Source organism: Mauremys mutica, chromosome 2, assembly GCF_020497125.1.
Source record: "Mauremys mutica isolate MM-2020 ecotype Southern chromosome 2, ASM2049712v1, whole genome shotgun sequence".
Lineage (NCBI taxonomy): Eukaryota > Metazoa > Chordata > Testudines > Geoemydidae > Mauremys > Mauremys mutica.
In genome coordinates this window covers 64,367,113-64,383,904 of record NC_059073.1, presented here as the reverse complement: position 1 = coordinate 64,383,904, position 16,792 = coordinate 64,367,113, and the positions used below count along the sequence as shown (strand labels likewise).

Below are 16,792 nucleotides of genomic sequence, written 5' to 3'. Positions count from 1 at the left end.
TGAAAATGAAGGGCTTTATATTAGGGGTGTCAAGCAATTTAAAAAAGTTAATCACAATTAATCACACAATTAAAAAAATGAATTGTACTGTTAAACAATAATAGAATACAATTTATTTAAATATTTTTGGATGTTTTCCACATTTTCAAATATATTGATTTCAGTTACAACACAGAATACAAAGTGTACAGTGCTCACTTTATATTTTGTATTACAAATATTTGCACTGTAAAAAACAAAATAAATTGTATTTTGTCAATTCACCTAATACAAATCCTGCAGTGCAATCTCTTTATCATGAAAGTTGAACTTACAAATGTAGAATTATGTACAAAAAAACCTGCATTCAATAAAACAATGTAAAACTTTAGAGCCTATAAGTCCAATTAGTCCTACTTCTTGTTCAGCCAATCACTCAGACAAACAAGTTTTTTTACATTTGCAGAAGATAATGCCGCCTGCTTTTTGTTTACAATGTCACCTGAAAGTGAGAACAGGTGTTTGCATGACACTGTTGTAGCCAGCATCACAAGATATTTACATGCTAAATGCGCTAAAGGCTGATTTTCTTTTTTGGTGATTTGGGTTCTGTAGTTTCTGCATCAGAGTGTTGCTCTTTTAAGACTTCAGAAAGCATGCTCCACACCTCATCCTCATGCTCATGCTCAACACCTCTCAGATTTTGGAAGGCATTTCAGATTCTTAAATCTCGGGTCGAGTGCTGTAGCTATCTTTAGAAATTTCACATTGGTATCTTCTTTGCATTTTGTCAAATCTGCAAATTTGACAAAATTGTTTTAAGAAAGTATTCTTAAAACGAACAATATGTGATGGGTCATCAGCCAAGAGTGCTATAACATGAAATATATGGCAGAATGCAGATAAAACAGAGCAGAACATATACAATTCTCCCCCAAGGAGTTCAGTCACAAATTTAATTAACGCATTATTTTTTTAATGAGTGTCTTCAGCATGGAATCTTGTCCTCTGGAACGATGTCCGAAGCATGTGAGGCATATGAATCTTTAGCTCATCTGGCACATAAATATCTTGTGACACCAGCTACCACAGTGCCATGTGAATGCCTGTTCTCACTTTCAGGTGACATTGTAATTAAGAAGTGGGCAGCATTATCTCCCATAAATGTAAACAAACGTGTGATTGGTTGAATGAGAAGTAGGACTGAGTGGAGTTGTAGGCTCTAAAGTTTTATATTGTTTTGTTTTTGAGTGCAGTTATGTACCAAAAAAACCTACATTTGTAAGTTGCACTTTCATGATAAAGAGATTGCACTACAGTACTTGTATGAGGTGAATTGAAAAATACTATTTCTTTTATAATTTTTATAGTGCAAATATTTGTAATGAAATAATATAAAGTGAGCACTACAACACAGAATACAAAGTGTACAATTGAAATAGATACATTTGAAAATGTAGAAAAACATCCAAAATATTTAATACATTTCAATTGGTATTCTATTAATTTTTTTAATCGTGATTAATTTTTTTAGTTAATCACGTGAGTTAACTGCGATTAATCAACAGCCCTACTTTATATATTCTGTATGTTGTTGATCTTAAATACTTTTTGATACATTTTGATAAGTTGATGTATTTATCAATTTCATTTTGATATTAATGAAGAGCATTATTTTTCCATTACTGATATGATCTTAGGAATATGTTATTATAATAGAAAAGGGGAAAAAATCTACAAAAGTTGTAATTTCTTAGACTAAAACTCTGCCTTTGGAAGGTTAATTATAATATTCTACTGTGTGTGACATGTAGTGGCATAATGAAAGTGCTTCAGTACTGGAGGATTACAGTACTGTACACAGTCCTAGCAAATAATGAATAATTGAAATCCAGTGTTTTTATGCCTCACTGGAAAAAAACAATATTTCATGGCACATAAAAATGTATTCAGCTTATTTGCATTAAGGTTGAATGATCAGCACTGACCAAAGCAAAAATAGTGATTGTACCTTGATTTAAGTGGTGAAGAACATTCATAAATATTCTTAGGAAGCAAGATGTACCTGCATTTAATCAGTACTTATTAAAATTTTATTCCCTATAGCTATTCAACAGGATCTGTGGTATAAAAACATAATTACAAAAATCAGATTTGAGCTCATTTGACAACAGAAGGGTTTTATGGTGACCTATCTCCAAATGTTCCTATTTGTAATTAAATGCAGCGATCAGCAGTAAGGATTTTGAAGCTGTTTTAGTAGTTCCGCTATTCTGCTTAACATGTGGCACCCGTAATAATTAAAATGATACTAACACATGCACAATTTTATGGCCCTTATGGTGCAACCCATTATGCCAAATAAGGGCCTCTGTTTTCACAGCATACTGCACATGGTCTCATTACACCCACTTTTCTTTTCCTGTCTTCACACTAACAACTGTTAAAGTGAATCAACACACGAAACGTACTATAACAGCTTAGTGTTTATGATATGTGTGCTGTTAGTCAGTGAACAGGAAAATCTAAACATTTACTGTTTATGTAAAGAATAGCGTTAGTGTTAGCGAATTGCTTGGGTCTGCTTGCTTTATTATCTAGATCACAACCGTAACGATAGGTTTCATGGCATCTCTGTTTTCCCTTTGTTTTGCTTTCCTATGCAGGTGTCTATAAAAGTCAGAGGAACTTTGCGTTTGCAGAACTTGGAACATTTCTTAGGAACCATTCCATTTTTCTTCATTAAAAAGAGTATGAAAAATATTTCTAGTATAACCTCCTTTAAAAAAAATTTTAAATAATTTTTGCTTCCTCCTCAATGTATTGTACTTGGACCAGTTTAGTTTATCCAAGGTATTAAAAAGTTCAACCATTTTTATGTGGTGCCTCAGTAAAATTTATAAGAAACAGAATTCTAGATTAGTGCTTTTTCATCATGAATAATTTTGTAATTACGCAGCCACTCAAAGACCTCCTACACTCATTTTACAGTCATCAGTTCCGAATGGCTTTCAGTCTCTTTGGTCTGGGATGCATTCCAAAGTAGGTCCCATAGGTGGAACACCAATGGATTGGACTAAATCTATCCTCTACATTTTATATTATAGCTTTGTGTGAACATTAGTTGAAAGTTCAGCTAAAGAGTAACAACCTGTCCTTTCATTTTCTCCCTTTTTCCCCCTGTGGACTGCCACTTAATCCTAACAGTTTCAGGATTTTGCTCTGTTATTAGTGGTAGGCACTGAATGAGAATGGCATAACAACTCAATTGATTTCAGAGACATAAAACCAAAATCATCACAAAATTACAGTGGTTGGGCTCCAGATATCATGAACATGTCAACCGGAAAAAAATAATGTGCATAATGCATAAGAGCCATGCACTCATTAAAACATGCTTTTAAAAAGAAAAAAAAGTGGAATTGTGAGATTTTGAACATACTAAAGGGGATATAACATGTGAAAAGGGTGTGATAGACAAGGAACATCCTAAAAAGTCAGAAGGTTTAAAGCAATCTGAACTACCTCATGACTGGAACATCAGACAGTGCTGTACTGTATTATTTCCATCATCACCCCTCACTCCAAAGTTTGGTGGCATGATATTGTCCAGGATACTTGAGATTTTGCTTATGGGGGGAAACTGAAAAGAAAGAGGAATGATTGTCTTTGCCCGTGTTTGGCCTAAAACCATCTTGGTAAAAAGAGATGAACAACAATTAAGGAGTAAGAAAAAGAGATAATTACTTCTGCCTGAACTTGAGAAAAGTTGAGTTCCATGAGCCCTTTTCTTTGATTAAAATGAACGTTTGTGATCAGCATTACTATTTACTACCCCATGATCAAAAACAAAATAACCCACTTTGTTTGTTTCTTACTGCAAATGAATTAAATTAGACACCATTAGGAGCACTAGCTGTTTATATCCTTGTTTCAGCAGTGGTAGTATTTGAAGTTTCCTGCGGTAAGTTCATTACTCGTATTTTGTCCAGAATTAGTGAAGCGTGCTGAAAATTGCTAATGACAGATGTTTCTCCACTCTGTCACACTTCTTGTATCATTTGATTTGGAAAGCAACATACGGTGTTCTGCTCTATCAGTATGTCACAGACTGTCTGTAAACAGCTGGTCATAACTCAGTTCAGTGAAAACCATTACTTTCCAATGAAGTGCTGGACACCCTCCAAATTGCATTTTGGCATGGCCTGGGCTGCATAATGCACAAAGTTCTTCTGTTCTGAGGTTACCTAAGGAAGGATTTTCCCCCTTCTACTTGTTTATTGTGTTTCAGGAAAACAAAGCACCTTTTAAAACAGTAGGCAGGAGCTCAACAGCATGAGGAATAAAAAAATCTTTTTCTTCTCTCAAGAGCCCATAGAAGCTGTGACTGGTGCTGTATTAAAAAAATAAAATAAAATAAAATAAAATAAATCTAATGCTACCTCACCATTTCTGTTTGTGTCTCAGGTTGAATGGGGTGTATTATCGGGGTCAGGGCACACAAGATGATGACAGATTGAAATGTCTCCTATCAAACAGTTGTGGCATTCTAACAGTGCTATGACTATGGGGCTATTCCAAGACTCCTAATCACAAGGAATCCTATTAAAACATCTCCTTGCAGTTTATACACTGGTCAGATCCATTTATGCATGTGAGAAGCACAAAACAATCAGACCTCAGCATTCATGTCAAACATATTGACACATAAGGTGTAAGATGTATTTTTGCAAGTTGTAGGTTATTTTAGTTTTTTGTTTTGTTTTGTTTTGTTTTTAACCACAGCTTGGATTATTTTAAGAGACCTTAATATTAGATTATTAATTTACAATTTAATTGAATAATCATCACATGGTCCATAAATACCAATACATTATTAGCTATCAATTTCTGTGGCATAACAAGTATGCAGTTATGATGAATTTATACAGCATGTCTTAATAATTCTATTTAATTTACAGTGATTACCAAATATTTTAAATTTAAATCAAATCTCTATTTCAGCTGCTCGGTTTAAAGCATGATGGTAGACATAGGCACCAGCGACACCTGCAGCCTCTGGAGACCTCCACAGTAACTGGAGACCACCAAGCCAAGGGAATCCTTCCAGCTACTACAAATAGACAGATTGTTTCCATGTAGAAAATTAAAGTGATAAAACGAACATTTGTATTCAAGAGCCTTGAAACACAAACAAAGATCCCACTGGAAAGGGAAGAACAGAGAAGAGACAAAACTCATGCTGAGGTTTCTGACTGTACCCACAACCCCAAACATCTAACACATGAAAAGGCTGAAATAGCCACAGATTAGAACAATCCAATGACAGCTGATAACGATGGATTCTCCAGTGTATGCCTAGATAAAGCCCTGATCTGTCACGGGATGCCGCCAAATGTGGATCTGAGAAACAAACACACAGAATACAAGAATTTATAGAATACTCCTAGAAAACAATAGGTCGATGTCTCAGATTAGTAAGAAAAAAAGCCACATTAAATCTCTTGTATTTCTTTGAAATGCATCAATATGAAGAAAGAGCTCTTTACATTTGGTATAGTACAAATTCCTTATTTTCTCATTGTCTTGTTCAGCACTGCTGAACAGATTAACTTCATTGAGAAATACCCTGGCAGAAGTACTCCCAGAGTTTGGTTGATGATATCACAATTTCTTTATTGGTGTGAGATTTTTTTTACTACCCTTGGAGAATACAACCAGTTGGGATTATCACATTTGAGAGGATTCAAGGGAATCAATGAGGAGAAAAAAAGTAAAATTACAAGAGAAGGATCTTAGCTCCATTTTTGTCATGGTACAATTAGATTATTATTTGTATAGCAGCAGGCAAAGCTCTCTACAGGCAGGCAGGAACACAAGGTCCCTGTCCCAAAAAGCTTACATCTAACTAAACAACGTACAAATACAGAAAAAGGAATGGGATACAACAAAAAGCAATGTGAATGAACAGTACAGTTTATCATTCACTCTGTCAGTTCAATCACTTTTTTTGGATTACTAAAATTCACTAATTTAAAAAAAATAGCCTCTCTTCATTTGATTCAACTAAATAGCAATAAATGTGATACTAAACTGCTCAAGATAGTTAAGACCAAAGCAGATTGTGAAGAACTTCCAAAAGATCTCACAAAACTAAGTGATTGGGCAACAAAATGGCAATAAATTAATGTGGATAAATGTAAAGTGATAAATGTAAAGTAATGCACATTGGAAAAAATAACCCCAACTATACATACAATATGATGGGGGCTAATTTAGCTACAACGAGTCAGGAAAAAGATCTTGGAGTCATCGTGGACAGTTCTCTGAAGATGTCCATGCAGTGTGCAGAGGCGGTCAAAAAAGCAAACAGGATGTTAGGAATCATTTAAAAGGGGATAGAGAATAAGACTGAGAATATCTTATTGCCCTTATATAAATCCATGGTACGCCCACATCTTGAATACTGTGTACAGATGTGGTCTCCTCACCTCAAAAAAGATATTCTAGCACTAGAAAAGGTTCAGAAAAGGGCAACTAAAATGATTAGGGGTTTGGAGAGGGTCCCATATGAGGAAAGATTAAAGAGGCTAGGACTCTTCAGCTTGGAAAAGAGGAGACTAAGGGGGGATATGATAGAGGTATATAAAATCATGAGTGATGTAGAGAAAGTGGATAAGGAAAAGTGATTTACTTATTCCCATAATACAAGAACTAGGGGTCACCAAATGAAATTAATGGGCAGCAGGTTTAAAACAAATAAAAGGAAGTTCTTCTTCACGCAGTACACAGTCAACTTGTGGAACTCCTTACCTGAGGAGGTTGTGAAGGCTAGGACTATAACAGCGTTTAAAAGAGAACTGGATAAATTCATGGTGGTTAGGTCCATAAATGGCTATTAGCCAGGATGGGTAAGGAATGGTGTCCCTGGCCTCTGTTTGTCAGAGGATGGAGATGGATGGCAGGAGAGAGATCACTTGATCATTGCCTGTTAGGTTCCCTCCATTTGGGGCACCTGGCATTGGCCACTGTCGGTAGACAGATACTGGGCTAGATGGACCTTTGGTCTGACCCGGTACAGCCGTTCTTATGTTCTTATGTTAAATAGCAAATATAAAGGAACATGTTTACATTAAAAATGCAAAAGGCTACCAGTGAGTATCCTGTTATTCGTAAGTATACATCATGCTTCCTTCAGATGGGGGAAGAGTAACATTATTCACTCCTTCAGTGAACCTCATTAGAAAAGTTTAGATGTCTTCTGCTTGGGCGGATATCCAAATCAAACACAAGTCAGAGATTTGCTGTCCTATATAAAAATTTTGTACAAATCAGGAACTCTGTAAAATCTTGCAGGAAAAAAACATTTTATGAAAACACCACTAATGAAGTCTCACAGGAGTTTGCCATCAATCAGGTGATGGTGCTTGGTCTACTTTCTGATAAGTAGCAGGAGAGGAGGGAAGAGAGATGGGCTTCAGTGACTTTCAACGGCAGCTCTGAAAAATATGGCTCACCTCAAATTATATCTGCTCAATAAAAAGGAAATGTAACTTCCTCCTCAGAGAAAGAGGTATTATTGGATAAAAAGAAAAAAGAAAATTAGATCAGACCAACTAACCTCTTTCAGAAGATACTAGAGAAAAAAAGAAACCACTGCTTGTACTACTTAATAGGGGTATAAACATGTGTGAAAGCCTTTTGTGGGTTATTTTAATGGACATTGTCATGTTAAAAATTCATATTAGAGTGTTTCTTATTTGGGTTACAAATACTGTAAACTTAAATTACAACAGTGAAAAAAAAACTAAAAGTCTAATTTATTCTTCCCTCTTTGTGCTGTTTATTTTTTGCATTTCTCTCAACTTGGACCCTGAAATTTAATTAGACATCCAATTTTTTACAGCTATTTTTCTTTCAGTTTCATACTATGCCCCTTCTGCCCTAGCACAATGCTACAGTGTTTGTAATCAAACAGTACAAGGGAATGTTTGTTGAAAAAAATCTATTTTTGTTTGATTTCTTTTTTGCTTGTTTGTTTGTTTTACAGAAACATTATTAGTCATTATGTTTTGTGAAGAATTATTCACAAAAGATAAACTATTGGCAAAATTTGACCTGAAAGTATTTCATTGAACTATGCTGGTTGGTCATGCTGGCCTGCTCTGTTATTAGTACCAATGGAATCCTAAAAAACCTACAAAATCCAACTGAAGATCTCTCATTGGCTTAACACACTTGCAATCAACTCAATCATTTAACTATATAATGCCTGGAGTCTTCCCACTCAGTTCTCTAGGGAGCTGTGGTGTTCTCATGAGGTTAGAAGAAGCAGAATTCAAGTGTAGTGAATCTAAAGGTAACAGATTATTTAGCTGGTAGACCATAGACTGAGATCTCAGTGGTTCACCTTAGCAATCTACCTCCTAGCCTGACTAAAACAGCTGCTCTAGCATTACTGAGCAAAGTCTCCATAAGTTCTGACCTAACTAGGTTGAATACTAGGTAGCCAGTATTGTACATTATTAGGTTGAGTTTTAGGTCCTATGTTCACCATATGGGCCCATAATTCAATTATACCAACTGAAACATGATACACCTAAATAAGGGAATGCAACGGGGAGAGAGAGGAAAGAGTCAATATGAACAGGAGGCTTGTTTTTGAAAACCAACTAACGCAGTTAGATTTTGTTATAGAGTTAATACATGTAGTGAGGTTAAAGCAGTAATACTCCAACCTGAATAGAATCATAGCCATTTTGCCACCAAACAGCTACAAAGCATGTGATCTGCATCCTGAGCAGTAATGACCACCTGTTGTATTAATTTAGATGGAATAAATGGGCCAAAGGTGTTAACATAAGCTAGTCACTGTCCAACTTTAAACAAGGTCCAGGGTTTGGTATACAGAGACCTCAGCCTGTTTAGTACCATGGCAAACACACCATTAAAAATGCCTTTAACCTTTCATTAAGGATACAGAAAAGACATTCCTTGTTCCCTTTCCCATAAGCTGGAGAGAGTTTTGGGAAAAAAACCACCTTGTTTGACGGCCTCTTATATGGCATCAAAGATGGTAATAATTGTCCTTTTGGGTAAAAGAGAAGTCAGTTGAGATGAGCAGGACCTGGTGTTGTAAAAGTCTGATCCCATTTCATCACGGGTGTTTTTGGGGATTCAGCTGGTACTAATAAAGGTAGTGATGTTATCTGGGTCCCCCTCTCAGGCCCAGTCTCATTAGGATCTCAGAATCAGGATGACAAAGACCCCGGGTCCCAGGAGATGGTGAAGCTTGCTTCAGTATCCTCCATCTACTCTTATTTCCCCCCAAAAAATGTCTCTTTCTTTAAAAAAGAGAGTGATGGGTGGAACAGTCCATCACCTTATTATTTGTCCCTCAATTAGGCCTAATATCTGACATACCCATTTTGGTTCATTAATTTCAGGTTCCGCATCTTCTGTTTTACCAAGCATGATTCTAGTGCAGTCCTCGAGTTATATCAGTAGGCCTTTCTAGACGAATTCAGTCTGTCTCCTTCTCACACCTTTTCCCATCAACATTTGTTAATACAGGTCATTGTGACACCTTATGAACTTTCACATACTGTTTACAGCTGAGCTCACAATTAGAATAAATTTGTAGGTCCAATTATTATAGCATGCCAGCAATCTGAATAAAGCCAGTATCTAGCAGGAAGAGGCTCCAGCTTTGGTATGATCTCCTAACACTGCAATATAGTGTGTCCGGGTATTCCATCAAGGATTGCTTTTATTCAGATTCTCACACTGTGAGTACACTGTTAGATAAATATTATTATATATTGATACAACTTCACCATGAAACCATCACTAAGAATTGTTGAGACATTGTGCCGTGATTACTTTGTAGCTCTTTGACTCAGTTTGTCACATTGACCTGATTTTTATGTCACCCTTATGCAATGACAGAGTAATTCCACTGAAGAAAATGGAGTTTAATGGTATACGTGAGATGACAATAAGGCCAAAGGCACATTTTCTCTATAAGAAACCACCTATAAGGTAAGGCCATTGACCATGATGTTACAGACCAGTGCAATTAACCTAAATAATGTGAATTTGAACATTTAACAGGTGGAGTGATTACAGACTGAATTATGTGTGGCATAAACCGACATCCTCAAGTTCATTTCTCATAATAACCTTGTTTTGACCTCGTTGTTGGGTTATACCACACATTATATACAGTTTATATTCACTGTTCTCACATACTCTAAGAACAGTGAATATTTATTGAACTAGTAAAAACTATGCTTCCAGAATGAAAGCATTATCAAGGCATGAAAGAAAAAGTACATCTACATATGAATGTATAGAGACAAAATGCCATAAAGGCCAGATTTGTTTGCAAAAAAATATGGAGGCAATCACAACGTGACACAAAAGGTGCTCAGTGCAAGGAGTGCTGTTTCATATATCTCATAAAATGTATCATTTTGCCAGAGTGTGTCAATGTCAGCACAAGTTGCAAAGAACTATAAAAAGGAAACATATTCATAATTGTACAGCTACAAGACAAAGCTCTGATGATGTTACCAAAACAGAGGTCATTTTGGGGTCTCGTGAATAAAGCAGGATTCGGCAACAGATTGGTGTGTGAAACTGGAAATAAACAGACAAAGTGAATTTCAAAATAAATACGGGAGCTAAATGAATTACAATCATACCAAGTACATACAAAATTATTAATATCAAATGCTACATTTGTTTCATATAGTATGAACAAAATGAGCTCAAGAGACAAAATCATATTGGCATGTCTGTGTAGACATATGCTAGTCAACAGTGTTTTAAAGAGTGCTTAGTTGAAAAAGAATCAAGTGCAGATTATCAAAAAGGTGAATAACTTTGTTCACAAACAGTATGCAAATGATATTCTTGAATAATTTCATGAGGTGTTTAGCAGACTGAGATGCTTTAAGAGTATAATGCATCACAGTCCCAGTATGCCACCAAAATACATGCACCATGTAAAGTCCTGTTAGCACTGACAGATGACGCTAGATGTTACTGAGCTAATTTAGACCCCAACTGGTTGGGTTAATAGTATTGTCACCATAAAAAAACCCAATTTGGTAAGTCTTTGTAGAGATCTAAAAGATTTGAATTAGGTTGTCAAATGTGACAACTACTCAATGATGAAAGCTGTTGAGGTCAAGTCTAGACCTCAACATTCAAAAGTATTTTCACTTTTGGATACAAACTGAGAGTTCTGGTTGGTCCAACTTCATAGGAAAAAAACATCAAATTCAGCACCTTCTATTGCCTATTTGGTAAGCGTGCATATAAAAGACTTTCTTTCAGGACTGGTTGAGCACCTGAAATTCCAAGATCTTTAAGAATCTAGATAGGGTGGAAGTAGTTTTTATTTATTATGGTTTATCATTTATATTTCAATAGCATGCAGAGGACATCAGTCAAGGCATCAGGACCCCAAACACTGTTCACACATATAGCAAAAAGGTGGTCTTTGCCTGGAAGAGTGTACAATTTAAGTGCTATTAACCCTACAATGACAGGCTGCATTTGGCTCTATACCATGCCAAAGAAAATAATTAACTTTGTCATTTCAATGGGAATTTTTGGTGAACAAGGCATACAGGAATAAGCTCCAAGATGTTACATATTTGTTCCAAGACTGATTCAACAGAACGTTTTGGACGCCAGACATTTGGAGGTAACTAATCACTGTAATCTGGATACCAAATTTGATAAACGTATTGAAGACGAGACTACTGCAAGAAAAAATAACTAATATGTATAGAGTTTATCTGATTCAAGTATGAAAGATGAAGAACATTTTGACCTAACAGGGACTACAACTACAAGAATAAACCACATGTGACAGATTCTAGTCATGTCATTTAATGCTGTAGGGAAGAATTCAGATACCATGGCATTGGGTGTAGTAAAATACCTGAATAGAACAAAATAAAACACTTTGTGAAATAATCATCTGCATGATTTCTAACATGGTACATGAAGAGAAGATTTTTGCATATTAGAGCTTTTTAAATATGCAGACTACAATAAGTAAACAATTCTGCCCATATAGGGAACAACATAATGACAGCAACTTTTAAAAAGTGACATCATTATACCTGACTCCTTCACTCCCCAAATCCACCCATAACAAGAGAATTTGGGTGATTCACTTTTAGAGGGATGTTTAATAAATAATTAATTAACAATTAACTATTTTTGCTTCCATCTATGTTATAGTAGGCTGTTTCAAGGGCAGTCACATTAGACTGCTTCCTTCTTTCTTTAATTACTGTTCTATATAGTTATAAATAGCAGACAGAAGGTGAGGGAAAGTAACAAAACAAGTTTATTCTTAAGTCTAACATAAAACACTACTGGCTAAATATGTACAAGAAATTATAGAAGCAAGTGTTGAACTATATACACATTATAACAGAAGGAAACACATCTTATATGTACACTCAGCAAAAAATTCAGAAATAACTTCTTAACCAAAAATGATAACTTGTCCTTATCTAATTACTTTATGAAGCATTATCAGTGTCCTCCTGCAGAGATTAATACCCTGAAGACATTCTCTTGGTATGTTTCCAGTCTCATCAGGGAACTTCCAACAATCTCCCCTTTTAATTTGTCAGGTCATCTCAAAGGAGGTTTTTAGTAGATCTCTGTCTCTGTTAGGCTATTTAGAAGATGGCAATTTCTCCCAATTCATTCCCACTCAATGAGTTAGAGCAACAAAACAACCTCTCAAGTCAAATTTCAGAGACAAACTAAATACTGCAGCACTTGGACTATCAAATACAATGAAGCATGGAAACTGCAATCATCAGTTGCCATAGGAATGCCATATGGACATCTCCTCAGGTTCTTCAGTACCCAGCTAGAACAACATTTACATCACAATATCTCAAAAGGACACTGCATTAAATCAATTCTTTGGCCACAGGTACAAAACAGAATTTGTACACTCATTTAATTCTTGCCTTGTTTTGTTTAGGAGTAGGAGAACTTCAAAGCGTTTTGACTGTGGCTCAAAACACTTTTCAAACATTTCTGACTACAATACCACCTACAGAACCATCCATTAGTATTCTTCTGTGCACCATTCCAAAACCGCAGCCATATCACCAATAGATTAGCTTTGATTAGTCTTGACACTGGCAAATGCCAACTCTAAACAATAAGATCACTAGAAATTATTAGAGAAACAGTTCACATAGAAATCAATGGATTTTAATGATATCCTAATCTTATGCTGCCCTTGCTTTTATATATCTCATTTGAGGGCAAGACAGAGCTAGGAACTGGAATCCTAGAGAATATGAGTCCCTTTTTCTATGCTATGTGACAGGAACAAAGGAATTGTTAAACTGGATCACATCATGGTCCACCCAACCCCTATCCTGCCTGAGACTGTCCTGGTACAGGTGCTTTAGAAGAAGGAGCACAAAATTCCATAGTGAACAATTTAGGAATAACTCTTGCCTTAGAGGAATTTTCTTCCTAACCTCCATCAATTGTTGCTAATCTCCTGAAGTATGAGAGTTTCTCTCTCTTATAAAAACATTTATCCTGTTTAATATAATTGTGGATACACTTATTGTACATAAATGTCTAATCTTTTCTTAAATCCTTCTACATTCTGGAAATTAGGAGCAAATATTTGGCTATCCCATTAGAAAGTGATGGAAACCTGGAAGTTACAAAAGAGTTGTTTATTTATCAAAAACATATAATTTTTAACTAGAATTAAGTTGGCTCCCTACAACATGGAAACTTCAATTCTCAACACTTCCTAATGGGAAAAGCAGGCTCTTTTAGCCCTAGTTTGCATCAGCAAACAATCAAAATGGCAGCTTCCTCTTTAACTGTTTTTTTATATTTAAGAGATTTCTTTTTCTTCTTAAGCTGTTTTCTTTGCACAGGAATTTTCTAGTAGATACTTTAATGATGCCTGGGCATACTACAAATGATTGCATACAAAGGAGTGACAGCACGCATCATATATTCTTCCACAATCTCTAATCCCACTCTGAGATTACCATAACGCAGTAGCCACAAGAAAATGATTTGTCTAAATCTAGGTCGTTTAATACAAGCCTTAATGAGTGAAATTATTGGGATGGGGGCTATTTCGCTGATTGGGTGGCCATCAAAATATGCCAACATTATACATTTATTATTTTTTAATATTTCAGTTACAAATGACTTTATTAATTCAATTCAGTGGTAGTGTTTTGATTACTATTAAAATTTAAAGTTTCTCTCACTAAGGGGACAATCTGATGCCTACTGAAGCCCATGGGCTTTGGATCAGGGCAAAGAGATGCACTTGGATGTATGTCAGTATTTACACAGAGGGGGACCATGATTCTTCCCAGGGTACCCAGAGTTATAAGGCACCTTGCTCTCACTTACTCGTAGCATGAGGAAGCCTTGTCTGTGCCTCCCTGTGAGTCAGCTCCTCAATTCCACCAGCCACAAGTAACACAAGCACTGCCCTCTAGGCCTTGCTGTTACTCTACAGGTTAATGATTGGCACCCTCCTGTGATGGGTTGGGTCACAGAGGCCTCCTGGGGACTGTCACGTGATATGCTGAAATTACTTCTGGGCCCATTTTTCCTGCCAGCCTGGGACTTCCAGAACCCTGTCTTATTGAGCCAGACACGCTAGCCTGCTGCAACACAAACCCAGGGTCTGGTCCATGCCCCCAAAGCTGCAGACTTAATTGAAAACAGCTCAGCAGGTTACCTGTCTCCAGCACCCAGATACCCAGTTCCCAATGGGATGCAAATCCCAACTAAATCCATTTTACTCTATATAAAGCTTATACAGGGTAAACTCATAAATTGTCCACCCTCTCTAACACTGATAGAGAGATATACACAGCTGTTTGCTCCCCCAGGTATCAATCACTTACTCTGGGTTTATTAATAAACAAAAGTGATTTTTATTAAGTATAAAAAGTAGGATTTAAGCAGTTTCAAGTAATAACAGACAGAACAAAGTAAGTCACAAAGCAAAATAAAACAAAACACGCAAGTCTAAGCCTAATACATTAAGAAACTGATTACAGGTAATATCTCACCCTTAAAGATGTTCCAATAAGCTTCTCTCACAGACTAGACTCCTTCCTAATCTGGGCCCAATCCTTTCCCCGGTACAGTCTTTGTTAGATCCAGCAGACATCTCAGATAGTAAGCAGGGATTTTCTCATGACTGACCTCCCCTTTTGTCCTTTTTATAGCTTTGGCAGAAGGTGGGAATCTTTTGTCTGTGCTTGTCCCCACCCGCACCTCATCAATGGATCAAGTACAAGGATTAGGATGGATTCCAGTATCATGTGAATGGTATCCAGTATCACTGTGAGACCTCTAGTCTCCATTCTTCCTGGGTTGGCCCACACGTACACAGGAAGGCATGCAGGTAAATAAACCATTTACAACCAATTGTCCTAGTCAATGGGAGCCATCAAGATCTTAAACCACCATCAATGGCCCACACTTTGCATAATTACAGTAGGACCTCAGAGTTATAGTTCATATTTGTAGCTTCAGATACAAGAATGATACACGCATACAAAAAGGAGGAATATATTCAGTAGATTATAACCTTTGTTACAATATGTTACAAGAGACCTTTTGCATAAAGCATATTCCAGTTACATCATATTCACACTCATAAGCATATTTCCATAAAACACATGGAGTGCAACAGCACACCTCCAACCCTCGAGTCCTCTGAATGTCCTCCTAAAGTGTCCAACAACTGACCTATTGAACATGAGCAATATTCACTGATTCACTGCTTACACCCCAGTTTACAAGTTCCACCCCAGACCACTGCTCAGCTTAACACTCAGAATTTTGCTAGGTTTGTAGTGAATTCAAGTATGAGTTTACTTAACTAAGCATAGAGATTCAAGTAGTAATAAGCAGAAGTATTGGAAACACATGGTTACATATAAACTAAAATCATAAAATGCATCCTAGAATCTTGATTTATGTAACAAGAGACTCTCCTGTCTTGTAGTAATGCTCACTCAAAATTCTTGCAGTGCTTTACAACTGTGACATGCTCCCCCGCTCCAACTAGGGCTGCCAACTTTCTATTTGCAGAAAATCAAACACCTTTGCCCTGTCCCCTGCCCCGCCCCACCCCTGCCCCAAGGCCCCACCCCCAACTCACTCCATCCCCCTTCCCTCCATCACTCGCTCTTCCCCACCCTCACTCATTCACTCACTCATTTTCACCGGTCTGGGGCAGGGGGTTGGGTGCAGACTCCATAATGGGGCCAGAAATCAGGGGTTCAGGTTATGGGAAGGGGCTCAGGGCTGAGGCTCAGGTTGGGGTTTGGGATGCGGTTCAGGATGCAGACACGGAGGATGTTTGGGTATGGGAGGGGGCTCAGGCTGGAGCAGGGGGTTGTAGTATGGGAGGGGTTGGCGTATTGGCAGAGGGGTGGCCAGGTGGTGTTGCACGCTGCCTCTGCCTGCAAGTGCTGTCCCCGCAGCTCCCATTGGTCACGGTTCCTGGCCAATGGAAGTCGCACAGCCAGTACTCAGTGCTCCCTGTGCCAAGGAGCCAGAGGAGGGATATGCCGGCTGCTTCCAGGAGCCACGTGGAGCCTGGCAGGCAGCCTGCCTGCCCCACTGCAGGCAGACAACCGGACTTTTAACGGCCCGGTTAGCAGTGCTGACTGGAGCCACCAGGGTCCCTTTCCAACTTGGTGTTCCGGTCAAAACCCAGATACCTGGCAAACCTATCCCCAACAGACAATCACGC

The 16,792-nt window shown here is 37.3% G+C and overlaps 1 long non-coding RNA gene across 5 annotated transcripts in view; it reads right to left on the bottom strand.

Moving 5' to 3' along the window:
• The window catches only part of LOC123364907, a 133,757-nt gene that overhangs the window by 69,211 nt on the left and 47,754 nt on the right, over window positions 1–16,792 (bottom strand). Inside the window, exons 4-5 of one of the 5 annotated variants that reach the window (XR_006577343.1) lie at window positions 10,555–10,620; window positions 5,227–5,382 (exon numbers count right to left, since the gene is read on the bottom strand). The exons of the other annotated variants lie outside the window; for them this stretch is intronic. This is a non-coding gene — a long non-coding RNA (uncharacterized LOC123364907). Of the gene's footprint in view, window positions 1–5,226; window positions 5,383–10,554; window positions 10,621–16,792 lie in introns of those variants that run through there. 5 annotated transcript variants of the gene reach the window in all.